Source organism: Hyperoodon ampullatus, assembly GCF_949752795.1.
Source record: "Hyperoodon ampullatus genome assembly, chromosome: 9".
Taxonomy (NCBI): Eukaryota; Metazoa; Chordata; class Mammalia; order Artiodactyla; family Ziphiidae; genus Hyperoodon; species Hyperoodon ampullatus.
Window position 1 is genome coordinate 45,877,899 of NC_136922.1, and position 22,342 is coordinate 45,900,240.

Sequence of the window (22,342 nt, forward strand, 5' to 3'; positions counted from 1 at the left end):
CCCTGTTTTTCTTCAAAGCATTTGCCATCACCTGACATAAGGTATGTGTTCATCTGCATATTTTCAGTTTCAACCTACTTTATAAATGAATGAATATTCTATGAAAGCAGAGACTTTGCCATTTTCTATACTGCTGTAATCTCACCTGCCCAAACAGTTTCTGATATTGAGTAGCCATTAAACAAATTTGTTGAAGGAAAAATACATGAATGAGTTTTTAAACTCCCATACAACAGTTTGTACAATTCAATCAATGATAAATCATAAAACAGTAGCTCAGTCATGACAACAAAAACTGTGAAGCAAAACTGGACCTACATCCAAGACTTTCAAGTTCCACTCTTTATCGTATTATAAACTATTGATTCATAGGGATTGGATCAACTATTCTAACAACGGCCTTAAAACCAGAACCTTATTTTAAATGTGTACTGCATTAGGCTTCTACTTCATCACAATATAAAACCTACAACCTCTGCTCAGGATATATTCATATATTTTGAATTTCACCATTAGTGTCTATTGAGAAAAATACTGAAGTAGAAGTAGTTTCTAAAGATGTGGCCCTCTGTGCGAATGTGTGTTTGGCAGTTGAGAGGGATTTGGTTTTATGATTCTGATTAGCAGTAAGCTTCACTGAAATTTTATAATTGCTATTTAAAATGAGTGCTTATGTTAGATGAGACAATCCAGAATCCCAGATTTCACACCAGCAGCTATTAAGGTGAATCTGTCTTCCACTTATTAGACTGCCATTTATTTATCTCTTATTTATGTATAGTGATTACATAATGTTAAAATTATAATCTTATCAAAGAAAAATATTTTAATTCAGAACACTTTTTTTGCGGGTGTACCTTTCTTGAGATTTACTTTTTCTCAAGGACTAAAAGGATGTCACTGGCAATCAAAATTTTATTTGATATTTTGAAACTATAAGACAAAAAAAATCTACATAACCGTAAAGCCAAAGTGATCCACCATATTTTCCATGTCTTCGTAAAATTCTGCTTAATAGTTTTAAAGTTGACACTCTGTAGGAAAATGAAGCTAAGCCATGGAATGAAAGCCATAGCTTCATGTGTAACATCAATCTCTTGTGTGATTTTTAATGCCATCAAAGTAGTTGTACCTTCTATAAGATGGTAGCTGAAAGCTGATGATGTTTATACATCAAACTTTTAGGAAGAACAAAAACAAATTAAATTAAATTGTTAGTAAGTTTGACATAAATATATATTGTAATCTTGTTGGCAAATTATATTTTGTGAGTGTTTATCTGCATTTCTCTTCCCAGCTCCACATCAATTAAGTTATTTCCCAAACTATTCCAGAGTTTGGAAAAATCAACCTAACGTCAGTCAGACAAGTTGTTCCTAAACAGCAGCATGGTGGCAACTGTTAGGTCGGCTCGTCTTGTCACACTTCCACAGATTCAGCTGGCAAGGAGACCATGAGTACAAATGGATTTAGAAAGCTCCATTACTTACAGCAATAATAATCATTGGTATCATTTCCCTGACCCTAATTCCTGTAACGTGATAAGGCTCAGGTACTGCCTGCATATGCCGTGAGTGTGCATGAAAAAGAGGAATGCTGAGATTAAGAAACCCTGAGATTATTAGAGATGCTGGCAAACCTTTTTATCCTCCCCTTAGAGAAAGGCATTGTCTTTGTTATCTTTAAATACAATCAAATATCTCCAGAAAGGGCACACAGACATCTTCACCTTTATTACCCTGAAGGACCTCAGGGAACAGGAGGTCTCCCTGTTTATTATCATGGAATATAAATAAATTTGATCCAAAGAGTCTTTGTCTCTACCTTTCCAGAAATGCCTTATTAAGCAATTCTTGATAAAATAATTCTGAAGCAGATGAGTTGGTAATTGCAAAATGTGTATAAAGGTGAGAGGTCCATAAGAATTGTCTCCTAATACCTAATAAGGTCTTAGAAATAATATTTTATATGGTTGTGACTGTACATTATCCAAGACTCTGGGAATATTCTGTTTTCTTTTAATATTACCAAATATATATCCAAACATCCAGTCTTCTTAGTCAAATGCTATGCATTCACTTATCTTCTTGATCTTGCTTAATCTATCAAGTTGTGATAGGCTTTTTAATAAATTTTTTTCCCCAAGGCCAAATGCTAACTATTTCATTTACTCTTTTCTAATTCTCACCTCAGCCCCACGCCAATCCTAAATTCAAGGGTGATTGTTCTCACCTATGAAATACTAGAACATAATTCACATGGCACTTATCCATGTCTACATTATATATAATTATAGTCATGCGCAGGCCACTCCACATGGACCACAAACTGCCAAGATTTTTGCATACTATTTTCCGACTTTGGTGATGTATAGATATAGATGGGGATAAAGATCCGAGAGAAAATATATCTAAATGATACAACACAATTAAAATGTTATGATGACGAGTACACATTCAAGAGTCAAACAGAAACCTAAAATCCTGGTATTATGACTTAACTGTTTTGTGTAAGGTTCTTAAGTTTATTCACATAAAATTATGATAGTATTCTCATGTTATTTTTAGGGTAAACTGAATTTGAATGTATATCTCTTTTCAAATTCCTAATGTATTCATGCTTTCTCTCTTATTTTCTTCTCCAATTTCAACAAGGATCTGTCTCCTTTGCATGTTTCTTTAAATTATTTTTGTTTTCTCTTTTACTAAGTTCTGTTTTTATCTTTATTATGCCTTTACATCTATCTTCTTTGGGTTTATTCTGTATCTTATTTTTTTTTTTTTTTTTTTTTTTTTTGCGGTATGCGGGCCTCTCACTGTTGTGGCCTCTCCCGTTGCGGAGCACAGGCTCCGGACACGCAGGCCCAGCGGCCATGGCTCACGGGCCCAGCCGCTCCGCGGCATATGGGATCCTCCCAGACCGGGGCACAAACCCGTATCCCTTGCATCGGCAGGCGGACTCTCAACCACTGCGCCACCAGGGAGGCCCATGTGTCTTATTTTTTAATAACATCATAACTGGGACACAGCTCATAAATTAACATCAAATCTTATTTTATAATGTAAGCATTAAACTATATTCACTTTAATTGCATTTCAAAAGTTTTACATACAGTATTTGAATTGTCATTCAAGTCTAGTGAATTGTTTATTTCTATTATAAATTCTTAATTGACACATGAGTTATTCAGAGGTATGTTTTTCAAATTTTCTAAATAAATGGATATTTATGGGAGCTTTGTAAGTTTACTTTCTTTTTCTTTTTTGGTTATTTTCTTTTGCCACTTTTGTTAGTGTTAAAATTTTTCATGTAATTAGAGATCTACACATTAACATTTCTATACATTTTTTACACATTTTTGTGGCATTGAGGATGTAAAAAGACATTTTAGATATTCTTCTTACTTCCTGAGAATTGGAAGTGCAATAAAAATGTTTTAAATAAAGATACATTAACTTTGCAGTGAACAGGGCCTTTACTGTGTCTACTCTATTATACTTTAGAACACAGAAGTCTCATTCATGAATTGTGAAATTTTCTAATTAGATAAGCAAAATATCTTGTTGAGTTTATATTTTTAATAAAATCGAGGTTAAACATTTGTGTAGAGATATGTATGTGTGTGTGTACTAAGTTTATTTGCTTTATGTTGTAACCTTAGTATAATCTTCCCTTTTATTTCTTCTTTTTAAATGCTTGATAAATTCTCCAGTAAAGGTATTTAAGCCTGGGGGGTGGCTTACAGAAAGATTTTAAATTACTAATTTAATGGCTTTACCTGTTGTTGGTATATTCAGATTTCTTTTTCTTCCTGAGTCAATTTGTATCTTTATGGGATTTGTATATTTGATTTATCTAGTTTGTTGCCATAAAGTTATTCATAATACTCTCTCCTAATTATTTAAAATCATTTAGGCAATTAGTGATGTCCCTTGTTTTGTTCCTAATTTTGGTAATAGGTTGTCATATTTGTTTTCCTTATAATCAGCTTAACTAAAAGTTTATTCCTTTTTTTTTTCTTTTCAAAGAACTAATTTTTGGTTTATTTTTTGTTTTTAATGTCATTGATTTTCACTCTAATTTTTATTATTTCTTTAGTTCTACATATTTTGCGCTTATTTTTCTGCCAACTGGAGGTGGAAACTTTGGTTGTTGATTTTAAATTCTATCTCCTTTCTAATATAAGCACTTAAAGCTATAAATTTCCCTCTGAGTGCTACTTTATCTGCATCCTACCAATTTTGAGAAATTGTCTTTCTGCTGGGGTATCATTCTGTGTATTCCTAGAAACCTGTGAGTTAGCATACTTATTCATTGCCTTTGAAAATTCTCAAATTGATCTGACAATTATTTATACCTTGGTATTAAGTTTATACTTTACATAATACCCTCCCCAAAATTAAAAAAAAAACAACAAAAATGAACATGACAGATATTGTAAGCCTCATTTTCACCTTCAATATAAAAAAAAGTTTATAAAAATGTCCTATTAAAAGGGAATGTGACATTCTAGTTTTGATAAAAGCATGATCTTCAAGGAAGAAAAGGTGAAAGGATAGAGAAATACAAGATAACACTGATGAATGCAGATTTTTGCCACATAAACTGGTTCCCCAACAGATCATAATACTAATCCATCAGTATATTTCCCTTTTAAACCACTCTATTAAATAGCAAAGTTCCTCTGTACTGCTCTTATATTTCAGAGAATAAATCCAAGTTTCAATATTTCTTTTGATCTTCAGAACAAGGTTAGATTTTGCTTGACCCTCTTATATATGATTTGAATCTTCTGAAAAGCAGATTTACCTCTTTTGCATTCTCCAAGAAAGATTTCATAGTATGTCTGGCAGGAGGAGAGAAAAGGTAATCATTTTGAAAGACACCCAGAACATTCTCCATAACAAAGACATACGCTCCAATGCAAAATCCTCATCAGAATCTTGTCTCAGAGGTGTGGATAAGGACAATACTCTCACTCCAGCCTCCTATAGTCCTTCTGTTTCACCCAAGGGTAGGGGATAATTATACAAGAAGAAACACTTATGAAGGTCACAAGCCAAACATATGGGCCCACCAAAACACTGAGATTTAACTGGAAGATTACAGAATGCTACCTGCCCCCACCAACATATACATACACCTTATCACCACACCACAAAAGAGCCAGTATTACAACAGTGGAAACGGCTTAAAGAATTGCAAAATGCAGATTCTCTCTGAGGAGGAATACTTAGGGAGGGCCAAAGTAAATAGAGGAGGACAAAATCAGGGATACTAGAGAAATATGAAACCTCTGGCACCTATAGTAACAGAAACATTTTAAAAGGCAAAACCACTAGCCAGATTCACAGAAATTCTCACAGTAGAGGCCTATGTACCTCAGTTCCTATTATGCAATAACAAGTTTCAGCTTTCAAAAAAATTACAAGGTGTGTTAAAAAGAAAAAGATGCTCCACAGTTTGAAGAGAAGAATTAAGCATAAGAACCAAACTCAAATATGACACAGATGTTGAAATTATCATACAGGTAATTAAAAATAACTATGATAAATATGTTAAGGGCTATAATGGAAAAAGCAGAGAACATCTAAGAACAGAGAGGTAATTTAAACACAAAGACTGAAACTATAAGAAAGAATCAAGCCTAACTCAAAGTAACAGAGACTAGAATTATGGTTACCAAAGGCTGGGGTGTGGGGAAAAGGGGAGATTCAAAGAATAGGAAAGAATCAAAAGGAAATGTTAGAAATCAAAAACACTGCAAGAGAAATAACTTCATCAACCTTCTAATGCCACAAAATTTCTTTTAAAAGTCATCTTTATGTTATTTATTATTCCTAAGTGTAATATAGCTAAAACTTTCTGATTTACAACATAATAGTTCTAAATTCCCCAAGTTCACACTCTTGCATCTATGATTCTGGTCTAAGTCATAATCATATCTTATCTTTATTCATTCACAAATATTTCTTGTGTCCTCTCAATAGTCCAGGCAATAGGTTATACATTGACAATATAAAAATGAACAAGACAGCTTTTCCTCATGGAGAATTTGATGTGTACTCTAGATGATCAAGTCATTTCCGATGGAGGTATGGTTAACAATTGTGAAAAAATATACATGCATACTGGATTTGATCAATGGAGTGAATGGATGATGGACGGTGGGAGACATGTTTTTCATTGCTGGAATGGGAGGTTACAAAGAGCCAAAGAGAGAAAACTAGAATGATCCATATGGTGATGGACTAAAGTTGGAGACATCAGTACAAACTCATGTCTAGCTTAAAATGAATAATATATATTATATTTAAAACAGATATGATATGAATAAATATAAATATGTAATATATGTTATATATATACACACACACACACACAGACTATAAATATTTCTAGATATCCATATACACACTAGTTAGCATATACACATATATTTCCTTTCTTTGTCAGCTCAGAGGGCCTAGAAACAATGATACTCCAAGAGCAATGAGCATACCTAGTGCCTAGATCTTGGTTTATAATAAAACCTCTAATAACAGAAACCAAATCTCCTTGAAGAAATGGCTGATTCTATGACTGGGGCAGGAAATGTATGAATCTATGCTATGTTTTAATGTCAGAAAGTAAGGAACTGCTCAAGAAAAATACAAAAATGGAAGTATGTCAAAGGGACACAGGAGTCAACTGAAAGTTCCCAAAGGTCAAAGCTGAACAATTTGAGCAAAAAATAAATAGCAGTTTACAACCCAAATTATAAAATAAATATCCATGAGTCTATATTGATTAAAATAATGATTATGATAAATAAGTTGAGCAAGAATATACACATCCTCATACAGAAAAAAAATCCAAGTGATTTATGTAGATATTCCACCCTGTGGAAGGTGAAGCATAACTCTCCACCCCTTAAGCATCTGCTAAAATAGTTCTTTCATTCCAAAGATTAATCTATGGAAAGAAGTGAAAAGAATAACTTTACAGTGGAGAAAGCTGACAAACACTATCTCAGCCAGAAGATTAAGATTAACATCAATAGAGATAAATAATGTTGAGAGTATGTACCCTTCATATGATGTGATGAGGACGGCACTTTGCCTTTATGGTTTTTCTTTCAAAAAACAATAATTCCTGTTTATTCATGAGAAAAACATTAGACAAATCTCAGGTGAAGCACATTCTACAAAATATCTGATTAGTTCTCCTCAAGCTATCTAAGTCACCAAAACAAGGAAAGTGTGAGAAAATTTCATTGGCGTAGGGGAGCCTAAGGAGACATGAAAACTAAATGTGATATGCTATGCTGAAAGGGATCTTGGAACATAAAAAGGATATTATGTAAAATTAAAGACATATGAATAAATTATGGATTTTAGTTAATAACAATGGATCAAATAGCTTCATTATTTGTGACAAATATACCAGCCTAATGTAGACATTAATAATAGAGAAAACTGGGTGACAGAGATATTAGAATTCTCTGTATTATCTTCACAACTTTTTAATAAATCTAAATCTATTCTAAAATAAAAAATTCTATAAGCAAAGGCATCGCTGAAACTTACAACTTAGTAAAACTCCATGTAAAAGTGAAGTAATTTCATTTTCATTGTGATTGACTGTTCCTCAATTTTGGGAATTATTGTTAATATAACATCCTGAATGGAAAGATAACTTTGTTCATTAAAAATCTTGAGATATCATGTTTTCTGTACAACCAAAAAGATAAAAAGGAGAAGAAAAATGGGGAGCCATTATGAAGCATGTTTATGAGGAAGTATCTATAGTCCACATGGCTTGGTAAAATAATCAGTATTCCTCTTCTCATTTAAAACTTGGATTTGCATTGGGTTTCAGAGAAAAATTTCATCTGTCCAAGTAACTGTTTTTAGTTCAGAACAATGATTAAAGAGATATGATTTTGTCCACTTTCTGATCACTAATTTTTTTAACATATTCCATTGAAGCATCCCATTATGCAAGGTAAGTAGAGACTATCAGCCAAAGAATGTCATCCTTCAAGCACCAGCCAAGTGTGATATAATAAAAAAGGAAGAAACTGAAGAGGGAATTATTGCAACATAAAAGCCTTAAGCAAATATAAACTGAAGACATAATTAGGAACACTCATGAGAATATCAGTATTTTTGAATACTTATACATCTTATTCTTGCAAAAATTGTCTGAAACTCAGTTGTAAAATGATACTGACAGAATGAATGAGAATGATTCAGCAGCCTGTTATGGGAGAGATTAATAGCTTCTGTTCTCAAAAAAGTTAATCTCTGTGTAAAAATACAGTGCCTTTAGGTTACTTTAGAAGAAAAAGAATTAAATACTTAAACGATAGATCTTTGTGTGTCTGTGACTCATCATCTGCACTAATTTTCTAACAATGTTCTCTTTCAGAGGGTAAAAATCTTTGTGCATGGCATATACTATGTAGAAATCTACATAATTTATGTTAAAGTAGTAAATTGGTTAACATTATGGTTACATTTACAGTTATGGCTATGGTTACAGTTAAAGTAATTGTAGACTAACAGACACTCAAAGGCAAGGACCTAGATGACTGTGAAGTGTACAGAAGGTACCCAATACATTCTCACTTAATTTTCATTAACAATCATTCAATAATAAAGCTATCGGAACTGAATTTTCCATTAAGACATGTATATAAAAGAATGTCAAACAACAGATTTAAAACACTTTTTTTGTCTTTATTTTTCCTGGATAGAGCTCCAACAGAAATAAAAGACAGACTCTTTGCCATGATGTTTGGATGGGGATACTATGCCCTTCTATTGAAAAAGATTTCATGAGCTAATGAGCTTTACCTAAGTCATTCAACCATAACCTGGAAATAAGCAATCAGATCATATCTATTCTGAGGGGGTCCAATCAAAATGAGACAGGTCAGAACTCAACAGGATGGTTCCTAATAGGAGCAACCTTTCATATAATAGTTAAAAGTCATATACACTGGAAATTGGAATTGCCTGTAAATTTCTTTAATGCTTATAAGGACCACATTTCTGATAACCAAAGATCACATTATCAGCACCAATAACATTCAAAGCACAATTTCTATTTGGAGCTGTGCTATTAGGGATTAAAGATCATTTGCATTTTTACTGCCACTTAGGGAAAGAACAAAAGCAGAAAAGGATTAACTTTTATAGAGCACCCAATATGTGCTAGGCCTTATGCTAAAGGCATTACATATATAATCATATTTATTCCTTATGAAAGCAATGACATAAATCAACTGCATTTGACAATGAGAAACAAGGTAAATGTGGTAAAAATTATACTTTACAGCTACAGAACTGGCATGTAGTAAATAGTAAAATTGGAAATAGTAAAGCTGAAATGTAAATGCAGGCCATTTTGGCATTCAAGCAGGTATATTACATAACAGACACACATTAATTAATATCCACTACTTTAACTAGAGTTGAAAGCACATTCATCGGAATCAGTGGGTGATTGAAATTTCCTAAACATTAAAAATTAGCTTGAATGAAATCTATCAACAACTCCAATAGCTCGTACAGCCCTAAAATTGCACAAGTCTCCTTCTAAGCTTCATTCTGGGCTTGCCCTCCATTAGTGTGCAGAGCTGGCAATCCAGATTATGTTCTGTTAGATGGAACATCCACCACAGCACTTTTATTGACACGCTACGTACATTTGATTAAAGATCCCATTCTGATCTCTCACATTCTGTATTTTTCTCAAAGCAAAATGGAGCAAGTTGGATCACTGAATCAACCACTTTCATAAAGAAAATATATACTCCTATAAACATTTTTTTCTGGATCCTAAGAGGAATACACCCATACAAATGTATAATATGCATATATATGTGTGTGTATATATATATATGCAGGTATGTATGTGTGTATGTAGGTATATATATGTGCACCTATAAGATTATCCTTTACTTTGTATTGTGTAGGCCTTTCTTTTGTTAACTGATACTAAAGAAGACTTCTTTCATGAATTTAAAAGACATTTGGAGAAACATCAAAATCCACCTCACCTTATGATTTATCCTCAAATGATTTTTCTTTTGTCTTTATCACATATTCTTAAAAAGAAAAACTTCGAAAAGAGGAAGCTATCTTAACTTCTCACTGACCTACCTCTTAGCTGAAGGGCTAATGAACAAATAAATAAAAGACTGCAAAACACACTATTTAAGTAATATATCTCCAAATTGCAGCTCTTTTATTCTTCAAGTGGCAAAATCATTTCTAGAGACCTAGACATATTGTGAGCACTGTTTCTCAGGATCTGTATTAGGGATTTGATTTCAAATCCCTTCCAACAATGTAGGAGGGTTTCTTTTTCTCCACACCCTCTCCAGCATTTGTTCGATGATTTTTTGATGATGGGCCATACTGACTGGTGGGAGGTGATATCTCATTGTAGTTTTGATTTGCACTTTTCTAATGATTAGTGATGTTGAGCAACCTTTCATGTGTTTGTTGGCAATCTATATATCTTCTTTGGAGAAATGTCTATTTTGGTCTTCTGCCCATTTTTGAATTGAATTGTTTGTTTTTTTTGATATTGGGCTGCATGAGCTGCTTTGATATTTTGGAGATTAATCCTTTCTCAGTTGCTTCATTTGCAAATATTTTCTCCCATTCTGAGGGTTGTCTTTGTCTTGCTTATGTTTTCCTTTGCTGTGAAAAAGCTTTTAACTTTCATTAGGTCCCATTTGTTTATATTTGTTTTCATTTCCATTTCTCTAGGAGATGGGTCAAAAAGGATTTTGCTGTGATTTATGTCAGAGAGTGTTATGTTTTCCTCTAAGAGTTTTATAGTGTCTGGCCTTACATTTAGGTCTTTAATCCATTTTGAGTTTATTTTTGTGTATGCTGTTAGGAAGTGTTCTAATTTCATTCTTTTACATGTAGCTGTCCAGTTTTCCCAGCACCATTTATTGAAGAGGCTGTCTTTTCTGTATTGTACACTCTCGCCTCCTTTATCAAAGATAAGGTGACCATATGTGCGTGGGTTTATCTCTGGGCTTTCTATCCTGTTTCACTGATCTATATTTCTGCTTTTGTGCCAGTACCATCTTGTCTTGATTACTGTAGCTTTGTAGTATAGTGTGAAGTCTGGAGGCCTGAATCCTACAGCTCTGTTATTCTTTCTAATGATTGCTTTGGCTATTCGTGGTCTTTTGTGTTTCCATAAAAATTGTGCAATTTTTGGTTCTAGTTCTGTGAAAAATGCTATTGGTAGTTTGATAGGGATTGCATTGAATCTGTAGATCACTTTGGGTAGTAGAGTCATTTTTGCAATGTTGATTTTTCCAATCCAAGAACATGGTATATCTTTCCATCTGTTTGTATCATCTTTAATTTCTTTCATCAGTGTCTTATAATTTTCTGCAACAGGTCTTTTGTCTCCTTGCATAGGTTTATTCCTAGGTATTTTATTGTTTTTCTTGCAGTGGTAAATGGGAGTGTTTCCTTCTGTTTCATATTTTTCATACTTAGTGTATAGGAATGCAAGAGATGTCTATGAAATAATTTTGTATCCTGTTACTTTACCAGATTCACTGATTAGCTCTAGCAGTTTTCTGGTAGCACCTTTAGGATTCTCTAGGTGTAATATCATGTCATTTGCAAACAGTGACAGCTTTACTTCTTCTTTTCTGATTTGGATTCTGTTTATTTCTTTTTCTTCTCTGATTGCTGTGTCAAAAACTTGCAAACCTATGTTGAATAACAGTGGTGACAGTGGACAACCTTGTGTTGTTCCTGATCTTAGTGGAAATGGTTTCAGTTTTTCACCATTGACAACGATGTTGGCTGTGGATTTCTCATATATGGACTTTATTATGTTCAGGTAAGTTCCCTCTATGCCTCCTTTCTGAAGGGTTTTGATCATAAACGGATGTTGAAAGTTTTTTCTCCATCTATTGAGATGATCATATGGTTTTTCTTCTTCAATTTGTTAATGTGGTTTATCACATTGATTGATATGTGTATATTGAAGAATCCTTGCATTCCTGGGATAAACCCCATTTGATCATGGTGTATGATCCTTTTAGTGTGCTGGTGGATTCTGTTTCCTAGTATTTTGTTGAGGATATCTGCATCATGTTCATAGTGATACTGGTCTGCAGTTTTCTTTCTTTGTGACATCTTTGTCTGGTTTTGGTATCAGGGTGATGGTAGCCTCGTAGAATGAGTTTAGGAGTGTTCCTCCCTCTGCTATATATATATATATATATACATATATACATTTTTTTTTTTTGCGGTACGCGGGCCCCTCACTGTTGTGGCCTCTCCTGTTGCGGAGCACAGGCTCCAGACGCACAGGCTCAGTGGCCATGGCTCACGGGCCTAGTCAATCCGTGGCATGTGGGATCTTCCCAGACCAGAGCACGAACCTGTGTCCCCTGCATTGGCAGGCGGACTCTCAACCACTGTGCCACCAGGGAAGCCCCCTCTGCTATATTTTTGAAGATTTTGAGAAGGATAAGTGTTAGCTCTTCTCTAAAAGTTTGATAGAATTTGCCTGTGAAGCCATCTAGTCCTGGGCTTTTGTTCACTGGAATTCTTTTTTTTTTTTTTTTTTGTGGTACACGGGCCTCTCACTGTTGTGGCTTCTCCCATTGTGGAGCACAGGCTCCGGACGCGCAGTCTCAGCGGCCATAGCTCACAGACCCAGCTGCTTCGTGGCATGTGGGATCTTCTTGGACTGGGGCACAAACCCGTGTCCCCTGCATCGGTAGGTGGACTCTCAACCACTGCACCACCAGGGAAGCCCCTCGTTGGAAGATTTTTAATTACAGTTTCAACTTCAGTGCTTGTTATTGTTCTGTTTATATTTTCTGCTTCTTCCTGGTTTAGTCTCGGAAGGTTGTGCTTTTCTAAGAATTTGTCCATTTCTAACAGGTTGCCCATTTTATTGGCATATGATTGCTTGTAGTGATCTCTCATGATCCTTTGTATTTCTGCAGGGTCAGTTTTACTTCTCCTTTTTCATTTCTAATTCCATTGATTTGTCTTCTCCCTTTTTTTCTTGATGAATCTGGCTGATTGTTTATCAATTTTGTTTACCTTCTCAAAGAACCAACTTTTAGTTTTATTGATCTTTGCTACTGTTTCCTTCATTTCTTTTTCATTTATTTCTGATCTGATCTTTATGATTTCTTTCCTTCTGCTAACTTTCCAGATTCTTTTGTTCTTCTTTCTTTAGGTGTAAGGTTAGGTTGCTTTGGGTGTAAGGTTAGGTTGTTTAAGTTTTTTCTTGAATCTTGAGGTTGCATTGTATTGCTATAAACTTCCCTCTTAGAACTGCTTTTGCTGCATCACATAGGTTTTGGGTTGTCAGGTTTTCACTGTCATTTATTTCTAGGTATTTTTTGATTTCCTCTTTGATTTCTTCAGTGATTTCTTGGTTATTTAGTACTGTATTATTTAGCCTCCATGTGCTTGTATTTTTTACAGTTTTTTTCCTGTAATTGATATCTAGTCTCATAGCATTGCGGTTCAGAAAAGATACTTGATGCTTTTTCAATTTTGTTAAATTCACCAAGGCTTGATTTGTATCCCAAGATATGATCTAGCCTTGAGAATGTTCCATGAGCACTTGAAAAGAAAGTGTATTCTGTTGTTTTTGGATGGAACAGTCTATGCATATCAATTAAGTTCATCTTGTTTAATGTGTCATTTAAAGCTTGTGTTTCCTTATTTTCATTTTGCATGATCTGTCCATTGGTGAAAGTGGGGTGTTAAACTCTCCTATTATGATTGTCTTACTGTTGATTTCCTCTTTATGGCTGTTAGCATTTGCCTCATGTGTTGAGGTGCTCCTATGTTGGGTGTGTAAATATTTACAATTGTTATATCTTCTTCTTGGATTGATCCCTTGATCATTACGTAGTCTCTTTCTTTGCCTCTTGTAGCAGTCTTTATTTTAAAGTCTATTTTGATCTGATATGAGAATTGCTACTCCAGCTTTCTTTAGATTTCCATTTGCATTGAATAACTTTTTCCATTCACTCACTTACAGTTTGTGTGTGTCCCTAGGTATGAAGTGGATCTCTTGTATGCAGCATATATACAGGTTTGTTTTTGTACCCATTCTGCCAGTCTTTGTCTTTTGGTTGGAGCATTTAATCCATTTACATTTAAGGTAGTTATCAATATGTATATTCCTATTACCATTTTCTTATTTGTTTTGGGTTTGTTATTGCAGGTCTTTTCCTTCTCTTGTGTTTCCTGCCTAGAGAAATTCCTTTAGCATTTGTTGTAAAGCTGGTTTGGTGGTGCTGAATTCTCTTAACTTTTGCCTTTATGTAAAGGTTTTAATTTCTCTGTCGAATCTGAATGAGATACTTGTTGGGTAGAGTAATCTTCATTGTAGGTTTTTCCCTTTCATCACTTTAAATATGGCCTGCCACTCCTTTGTGGCTTGCAGAGTTTCTGCTGAAAGATCAGCTGTTAACCTTATGAGGATTCCCTTCTATGTTATTTGTTTCTCCCTTGTTGCTTTTAATATTTTTTCTTTGTATTTAACTTTTGATAGTTTGATTAATATGTGTCTTGGCGTGTTTCTCCTTGGATTTATCCTGTATGGGACTCTCTGCACTTTCTGGACTTGATTGACTATTTCCTTTCCCATTCTAAGGAAATTTTCAAGTATAATCTCTTCAAATATTTTCTCAGACCCTTGTTTTTCTCTTCTTCTTCTTGAAGGGACCCCTATAATTCGAATGTTGGTACGTTTAATGTTGTCCCAGTTGTTTCTGAGACTGTCCTCAATTCTTTTCATTCTTTTTTCTTAATCTGCTCTGTGGTAGTTATTTCCACTATTTTATCTTCCATGTCAGTTATCTGTTCTTCTGCCTCAGTTATTCTGATATTGATTCCTTCTAGAGAATTTTTAATTTCATTTATTGTGTTGTTTATCATTGTTTGTTTGCTCTTTGGTTCTTCTAGCTCCTTGTTAAACTTTTCTTGTATTTTCTTCATTCTATTTCCAAGACTGGATCATTTTTACTATCATTACTCTGAATTCTTTTTCAGATACGCTGCCTATTTCCCCTTCATGTGTGTGGTCTGGTGGTGTTTTACCTTGTTCCTTCATCTGCTGCATATTTTTTGTCTTCTCATTTTGTTTAACATACTGTGTTTGGGGTCTCCTTTCCACAGGCTACAGGTTCATAGCTCCCTTTGTTTTTGGTGTCTGCCCCCAGTGGGTAAGGTTGGTTCAGTGTGTTGTGTAGGCTTTCTGGTAGAGGGCATTGGTGCTTGTGTTCTGGTGGGTAGGGCTGGATCTTGTGTTTCTGGTAGGCAGGGCCACATCCAGTGGTGTGTTTGGGGTATCTGTGAACTTAGTATGATTTTAGGCAGCCTCTCTAATGGGCTGGATTGCATTCCTATCTTGCTAGTTGTCTGGCATGGGGTGTCCAGCACTGGAGCTTGCTGGCTGTTGAGTGGAGGTGGGTCTTAGCATTGAGTCAGAGATCTATGGGAGAGCTCTTGTCAAATGATATTACATGGGGCCAGGAGGTCTCTGGTGGTCCAATGTCCTGAATGCAGCTCTCCCACCTTAGAGGCTCAGGCCTGACACCAGGCTGGAGCATCATGACCCTGTCAGCCACACAGCCAGATACATGGGTAGTTTCTTGCCTTTTGGGAAGTTGGAGGTGTTCTGCCAGTGCTCAGTAGGTGTTCTGTAGGAGTTGTTCCACTTGTAGTTGTATATTTGATGTATTTGTGGGGAGGAAGGTGATCTCCACGTCTTACTCCTCCTCCATTTTGAAGCACCCTTCAGCAGGCTGATTCTTAACCACTGCCTCACCAGGGAAGTCCTTCAATGATACTTTTCTACTTCCCCAGTCCCAAAAGACCAATTACTCCTCCTCTTCTTGACTCATTAGTCATCTTCCCCACCATAGCACACACACATATGTGCACACATACACTCACAATTATTTTCATCTTCATTAATCTAATACTCCAGATTTCAAATTTGGTCCTTATTTCTCTACGTTCTGTAGATATTTCTCTGAAGAATTTAGTCTATTCTTAATGCTTCCACATGTATCCTAATACCTTACAACTTCATTCACAAATATCTAAGTCTACATGTCTTATATTTATTAAAGCTGGACCCCTTCTCTGTACCCCTCCCAATCAAATTCTGTCAGGAGCATTCCTTATCTCAGTTAATGTTGACACCATCTACTAGTCTCGTAAGGTGGGCAGAAGCAACTGCCCCAGAGACACTGTGTAATAAAAAGTTTCCCTGAGGCTATTTCTCTTTCGGAGTGTGGGTATGTGGAGTGCAGAAGTGAATCATTGATAATGTAGGGACAGAGAAATTCAGAAACTTTTCCTACTTAGTAACTTTACCCTTGCTTTGACTCTGTATTTAAAGGTAATAATAAACAACTATTAGCCTCTATTACATGTCAGGCATCCTACTGACTGTGTTACATTGATATATTTCTATTTAATCTTGACGGTGAATTTGCAAGTTGGATACTCTCATTTCCTGGGTTAGGAAACTGAACCAAGTAAAGCTAAGTATCTTGTCTGGATGTCATACAGGGACTTTCCAAGTGCAAGTCCATTTGCCTCTAAAGACTGCTTTTTTATATCTATAATCTGTCACCTGTAGCCTCCAAGGGCAATTATTTGGGGACCCAAAGACTTCAAATGCTTGAAACTGGCACCTTGGTCTTATTTAGTTTAAGGAAATTGAGCTGTAGGAGGCACCAGTTAAAAGTAGTCTTTTTCTTACCTTGATACCAAGACTTAGCTGCTGAATCATGAACACTATTCTACAGAAAATCATATCATAATGAGATTCCATTTATAAACCTTTATGCTTAAGCACCATTTTAATGGCTGTTATTCATAAAGAAAAAGTGTATCTGCATTGTTGGAATCTGAAATCCAACCACTGGTCCTTGAAAAGGTACTGTAATAGGTAGGAATTGCTTCCAAGTAGACTTGGGTTAATTGTTTTATACAGGTGAGGCTTTGGTCTGTTCAGTGGGTAAGAGCATTTTTTTAATAAGGCTACAGTTTTGGTCACCAAGAAAAGCAGCTTTGCACAAATAAATTCTTGTCTTATAAATACATGTGTGTGTTTTTCTATGCCAAAATCATTTCTTAAATACTTTGCACCAGTCCTTATACATTGAGCAGTGCAAAATATTTGCAAGACTGCTATGTCATAAACAACTAATATTAAAGATGGAAATACGTTTTCTTTCTCTCTTTAGAGCCTCAACACAATGCAAGGTTATTCTTCCCATTTTAGAGATAAGAAAAGTCAAGTTCAGGTAGTTAAAATAATATGCTCAAGGTAAAAATAGAAGCTCTTAAATAGAAAAGTCAGGATGTGAATATGACTAAAAATACACATTGTAATATTGGTGACTCAGTAATGTCAGCTTTGTATGCAAAGGACAGTATGATACTACTGTCACTCTATAGTGTCATATCACGGGTTACAGCAATAAAATTAGTTTATAGCACTATTTTATTATTGCTCATATATCAGAGTTTAGGGCTTTAACTATATGGAGACACCAGAGGACGTTAATGGATAAAAAGCTTCTGAGGGCTTCCCTGGTGGCACAGTGAGAGTCCGCCTGCTGATGAAGGGGACATGGGTTCATGCCCTGATCTGGGAAGATCCCACATGCCGCAGGGCAACTAAGCCCGTGAGCCACAACTACTGAGCCTGCATGCCACAACTACTGAAGCCCGTGCACCTAGAGCCTGTGCTCCACAACAAGAGAAGCCACTGCAACGAGAAGCCCACACCCCACAATGAAGGGCAGCCCCCAGCTCGCCACAACTAGAGTAAGCCCACGTGCAGCAACGAAGACCCAATGCAGCCAAAAATAAATAATCCCGTGGAGCAGCTGGGCCCATGAGCCATGGCCGCTGAGCCTGTGCGTCCGGAGCCTGTGCTCCACAACGGGAGAGGCCACAACAGTGAAAGGCCTGCGTACCACCAAAAAAAAAAAAAAAAAAAAAAAAAAAAAGCTTCTGAATATAATGCAAAACATCTCTAGGTAACACGGCAATTAAAATTGGTCTTTGACTTGTTCCTGCTCAGTGACCACTCAAAATGAAGAACTCATAATAATATTCCAGAGAGTTGTTCTCATCAGAAAAAAAAGTTCAAACCCACTAAAATTTGGCCTTATTAATATTCTAAAAATAACACAAATAGAATCTTTTAGTCAAGAAGCCACTGCAGACTAAATTTAAAGTTAATACATTTCTTATTCAATAGAGTTGAATTAAATATTATAGTCCTTTTCCTTTCATGTTTAATCATTTATGTTTTTAGTTAAAAATACATAGAAGATTATGTTATTTGACTTATGTGGGCATTTTTTAATTTTGAGAATTGAGGGAGAGAGACTAAATACCTTTGCATACTGAGATGTATTTATATTTTTCTGCCCTTCAAACATGTTTTCAATTTTAATACTTAAATATGACCAGCAGTTAGTCCACAATTTAATCACAGATGATCAAGAGAATCAAGTTTAAAAATCAGATACTGTGCATGTGGTAGCTTCTTCTGCCTTCAGTTTGTGATGCTTCTACAATAAACACACAATAGTTTTACATGACTGTTGCAGGCCTCCAACTAAGAGTCGCTAACTTAACAAGAAGCTAGCAAATTCTTTAAAAAAGAAGGATTGTGTTTGGATATACCCTGCTGTGTTAAATAATTTAACTGCAGTAATTAGCAGTAGGTTTTTCAATCTCCCCATGAGAGGTAGAAGAAAGGAGCCTCTAGGGAAGAGAATAGAAAGAAAGCAAAAACTAGAGGGGAGCTGTAACAACTGAGCAGATGACATGCTGCGTGATCAATGGCCACAATTGTCATAAATATGTTTCATAGGAAGATATCAGAACTTTATACAGTGCAACACTTGAAATTAAATCCATAAGGTATTCATGAATTAGAAATTAATGTCTCAGCTGTGGGAGTTTTAACTTTAAAAAAAGATAAGTACAGCAGGCACATATTGATTTAATGCTAAACATTAGAATATACTTGTTTACTAGATGATTTCAATATAGTGTCTGACTCTTTTCCAAATCATGGGTTTCATCTATTGGAAATTTAAAATATAACATCCAGAGCAATTTTCTTTTTTAAAGATATACATCACAAATCTGTACTTTAAGACACTAAAAAGAATTTAAACAGCAATTTTAAGAAACAATTTTTATATTAAATTGTAAGTATTTTGGTCTTAAATGTAAATTATTGTAAATGAGTAAAAGGGTAATAATGTTAAATTATTAAATGTTCTCTGAAATATACCTTAAGTAGATTCTTTATTTTTTTAAGATAAATATATAATTTAACATCTTTATTGGAGTATAATTGCTTTACAATGCTGCATTAGTTTCTGCTGTATAATAAAGTGAATCAGCTATATGTATGCATACATCCCCATATCCCTTCTCTCATGCGTCTCCTTCCCACCCTCCCTATCCCACCCCTCTAGGGTGCCACAAAGCACTGAGCTGATCTCCCTGTGCTATGCGGCTGCTTCCCACTAGCTATCTATTTCACATTTGGTAGTGTATATATGTCCATGACACTCTCTAACTTCGTTCCAGCTTACCCTTCCGCCTTCCCGTGTCCTCAAATCGATTTGCTACATCTGTGTCTTTATTCCTGTCCTGCCCCTAGGTTCTTCAGAATCTTTTTTTTTTTTTTTTAGATTCCACATATATGTGTTAGCATACAGTATTTGTTTTTCTCTTTCTGACATACTTCACTCTGTATGACAGAGTTTAGGTCCATCCACCTCACTACAAATAACTCAGTTTTGTTTCTTTTTATGGTTGAGTAATATTCCATTGCATATATGAGCCACATCCTCTTTATCAATTCATCTGCCAATGGACACCTAGGTTGCTTCCATGTCTTAGCTCTTGTAAACAGAGCTGCAATGAACATTGTGGAACATGACTCTTTTTGAATTATCATTTTCTCAGGGTATATGCCAGGTAGTGGAACTGCTGTGTTGTATGGTAGTTCTATTTTTAGTTTCCTAATGAACCTCCATACTGTTCTGCATAGTGACTGTATCAATTTATATTCCCACCAATAGTGCAAGAGGGTTCCCTTTTCTGGACACCCTCTACAGTATTTATTGTTTGTAGAGATTTTGATAATGGCCATTCTGACTGGTGTGAGGTGATACCTCATTGTAGTTTTGATTTGCTTTCTCTAATGATTAGAGATGTTGAGCATCCTTTCATGTGTTTGTTGGCAATCTGTATATCTACTTTGCAAAATGTCTATTTAGGTCTTCTGCCCATTTTTGGATTGGATTGTTTTTTTGAAATTGAGCTGCATCAGCTGCTTGTAAATTTGGGAGATTAATCCTTTGTCAGTTGTGTAATTTGCAAATATTTTCTCCCATTCTGAGGGTTGTCTTTTCGTCTTGTTTATGGTTTCCTTTGCTGTGCAAAAGCTTTTAAGTTACATTAGGTCCCACTGGTTTATTTTTACTTCCATTTCTCTAGGAGTTGGGTCAAAAAGAATCTTGCTGTGATTTATGTCATAGAGTGTTCTTCCTATGTTTTCCTCTAAGAGTTTTGTAGTGTCTGGCCTTACATATAGGTCTTTAATCCATTTTGAGTTTATTTTTGTGTATGGTGTTGGGAGTGTTCTAATTTCATTCTTTTACATGTAGCTGTCCAGTTTTCCCAGCACCACTTACTGAAGAGGCTGTCTTTCTTCCATTGTATATTCTTGCCTCCTTTATCAAAAATAAGGTGACCATATGCGCATGGGTTTATCACTGGGCTTTCTATCCTGTTCCATTGATCTATATTTCTGTTTTTGTGCCAGTACCATACTGTCTTGATTACTGTAGCTTTGTAGTACAGTCTGAAGTTCGGGAGCCCTATCTTCTTCTTCGATTGATCCCTTGATCATTATGTAGTGTCCTTCTTTGTCTCTTGTAGCAGTCTTTATTTTAAAGTCTATTTTGTCTAATATGAGAATTGCTACCTCAGCTTTCTTTTGATTTCCATTTGCATTGAATAACTTTTTCCGTTCCCTCAATTACAGTCTGTGTGTGTCCTTAGGTCTGAAGTGGGTCTCTTGTAGACAGCATATATACAGGTCTTGTTTTTGTATCTATTCAGCCAGTCTATGTCTTTTGGTTGGAGCATTTAATCCATTTACATTTAAGGTAGTTATCGATATGCATGTTCCTATTACCATTTTCTTAATTGTTTTGCATTTGTTATTGTAGGTCTTTTCCTTCTCTTCTGTTTCCTGCCTAGAGAAATTCCTTTAGCATTCATTGCAAAGCTGGTTTAGTGGTGCTGAATTCTCTTAGCCTTTGCTTGTCTGTAAAGGTTTTAATTTCTCTGTTGAATCTGAATGAGATCCTTGCTGGGTAGAGTAATCTTGTTTGTAGGTTTTTCCCTTTCATCCCTTTAAATATGGCCTACCACTCCTTTGTGGCTTGCATACAGGCTTCTTGGAGGCTTCAGCAGCAGTCTTAGCATTTCATGCCCATCTCTGGTGTCCACGCTGATAACCACGGTTCACGCCTGTCTCTGAAGCTTGTTTAGGCGGTGCTCTGAATCCTCTCTCCTTGTGCACCCGAAAACAATGGTGTCTCGCCTCTTAGGCAGTTCCAGACTTTTTCCCAGACTCCTTCCCAGCCAGCTGTGGCGCACTAGCCCCATTCAGGCTGTGTTCACACAGCCAACCCCAGTCCTCTCCCTGGGATCTGACCTTCTAAGCTGGAGCCTTAGCTCCCAGCCCTCACCCGCCCCGGCGGGTGAACATGCGAGCCTCTCAGGCTGGTGAGTGCTTGTCGGCACCGATCCTCCATGCGGGAATCTCTCCGCTTTGCCCTCTGCACCCCTGTTGCTGTGCTCTCCTCCATGGCTCCGAAACTTCCACCACGCCTACCCCAGTCTCTGCCAGTGAAGGGGCTTCCTAGTGTGTGGAAACTTTCCCTCCTTCACAGCTCCCTCCCAGATGGGCAGGTCCCATCCCTATTCTTTTGTCTCTGGTTTTTCTTTTTTCTTTTGCCCTACCCAGGTACGTAGGGAGTTTCTTGCCTTTTGGGACGTCTGAGGTCTTCTGCCAGCGTTCAGTAGGTGTTCTGTAGGAACTGTTCCACATGTAGATGTATTTGTGATGTATCTGTGGGGAGGAAGGTGATCTCCACGTCTTGCTCCTCCGCCATCTTGAAGGTCTCCCCACCTTAAGTACATTCTTAAAATGAATGAGATGTTTAAGAAATTCGTCCAAATTGTTAAGAATCTGTACCTGTTTT